The sequence below is a fragment of the Anser brachyrhynchus genome (genome assembly GCF_964034855.1).
Source record: "Anser brachyrhynchus genome assembly, contig: SCAFFOLD_312, whole genome shotgun sequence".
In the NCBI taxonomy this organism is placed as follows: Eukaryota; Metazoa; Chordata; class Aves; order Anseriformes; family Anatidae; genus Anser; species Anser brachyrhynchus.
The window spans coordinates 102,501-105,000 of record NW_027664092.1 but is presented as its reverse complement, the minus strand read 5'-3'; positions in this window follow the sequence as shown (position 1 = coordinate 105,000).

Genomic DNA, 2,500 nt, shown 5'->3' with positions numbered 1-2,500 from the left:
CACTTTCTGCCATCAAAAAGTGCTCTCAGCGGAAGCCTTTGGGTACACTTGAACTCCCTGGGGGAGCCTTTACGCAACCCCACACTCAACAGGACTCTGCGTCTTCACTCTTTCCTAACAACCCTAAACATATCCCTAACCGCAACAAGAAGCTGAACCCGAGTTAGACCCGAAAAAACACGTACGGTGCCACTTTCTGCCATCAAAAAGTGCTCTCAGCGGAAGCCTTTGGGTACACCTGAACTCCCTGGGGGAGCCTTTACGCAACCCCACACTCAACAGGACTCTGCGTCTTCACTCTTTCCTAACAACCCTAAACATAAGCCTAACCGCAACAAGAAGCTGAACCCGAGTTAGACCCGAAAAAACACGTACGGTGCCACTTTCTGCCATCAAAAAGTGCTCTCAGCGGAAGCCTTTGGGTACACCTGAACTCCCTGGGGGAGCCTTTACGCAACCCCACACTCAACAGGACTCTGCGTCTTCACTCTTTCCTAACAACCCTAAACATAACCCTAACCGCAACAAGAAGCTGAACCCGAGTTAGACCCGAAAAAACACGTACGGTGCCACTTTCTGCCATCAAAAAGTGCTCTCAGCGGAAGCCTTTGGGTACACCTGAACTCCCTGGGGGAGCCTTTACGCAACCCCACACTCAACAGGACTCTGCGTCTTCACTCTTTCCTAACAACCCTAAACATAACCCTAACCGCAACAAGAAGCTGAACCCGAGTTAGACCCGAAAAAACACGTACGGTGCCACTTTCTGCCCTCCAAAAGTGCTCTCAGCGGAAGCCTTTGGGTACACCTGAACTCCCTGGGGGAGCCTTTACGCAACCCCACACTCAACAGGACTCTGCGTCTTCACTCTTTCCTAACAACCCTAAACATAACCCTAACCGCAACAAGAAGCTCAACCCGAGTTAGACCCGAAAAAACACGTACGGTGCCACTTTCTGCCATCAAAAAGTGCTCTCAGCGGAAGCCTTTGGGTACACCTGAACTCCCTGGGGGAGCCTTTACGCAACCCCACACTCAACAGGACTCTGCGTCTTCACTCTTTCCTAACAACCCTAAACATAACCCTAACCGCAACAAGAAGCTGAACCCGAGTTAGACCCGAAAAAACACGTACGGTGCCACTTTCTGCCATCAAAAAGTGCTCTCAGCGGAAGCCTTTGGGTACACCTGAACTCCCTGGGGGAGCCTTTACGCAACCCCACACTCAACAGGACTCTGCGTCTTCACTCTTTCCTAACAACCCTAAACATAACCCTAACCGCAACAAGAAGCTGAACCCGAGTTAGACCCTAAAAAACACGTACGGTGCCACTTTCTGCCATCAAAAAGTGCTCTCAGCAGAAGCCTTTGGGTACACCTGAACTCCCTGGGGGAGCCTTTACGCAACCCCACACTCAACAGGACTCTGCGTCTTCACTCTTTCCTAACAACCATAAACATAACCCTAACCGCAACAAGAAGCTGAACCCGAGTTAGACACGAAAAAACACGTACGGTGCCACTTTCTGCCATCAAAAAGTGCTCTCAGCGGAAGCCTTTGGGTACACCTGAACTCCCTGGGGGAGCCTTTACGCAACCCCACACTCAACAGGACTCTGCGTCTTCACTCTTTCCTAACAACCCTAAACATAACCCTAACCGCAACAAGAAGCTCAACCCGAGTTAGACCCAAAAAAACACGTACGGTGCCACTTTCTGCCATCAAAAAGTGCTCTCAGCGGAAGCCTTTGGGTACACCTGAACTCCCTGGGGGAGCCTTTACGCAACCCCACACTCAACAGGACTCTGCGTCTTCACTCTTTCCTAACAACCCTAAACATAACCCTAACCGCAACAAGAAGCTGAACCCGAGTTAGACCCGAAAAAACACGTACGGTGCCACTTTCTGCCATCAAAAAGTGCTCTCAGCGGAAGCCTTTGGGTACACCTGAACTCCCTGGGGGAGCCTTTACGCAACCCCACACTCAACAGGACTCTGCGTCTTCGCTCTTTCCTAACAACCCTAAACATAACCCTAACCGCAACAAGAAGCTCAACCCGAGTTAGACCCGAAAAAACACGTACGGTGCCACTTTCTGCCATCAAAAAGTGCTCTCAGCGGAAGCCTTTGGGTACACCTGAACTCCCTGGGGGAGCCTTTACGCAACCCCACACTCAACAGGACTCTGCGTCTTCACTCTTTCCTAACAACCCTAAACATAACCCTCACCGCAACAAGAAGCTCAACCCGAGTTAGACCCGAAAAAACACGTACGGTGCCACTTTCTGCCATCAAAAAGTGCTCTCAGCGGAAGCCTTTGGGTACACCTGAACTCCCTGGGGGAGCCTTTACGCAACCCCACACTCAACAGGACTCTGCGTCTTCACTCTTTCCTAACAACCCTGAACATAACCCTAACCGCAACAAGAAGCTGAACCCGAGTTAGACCCGAAAAAACACGTACGGTGCCACTTTCTGCCATCAAAAAGTGCTCTCAGC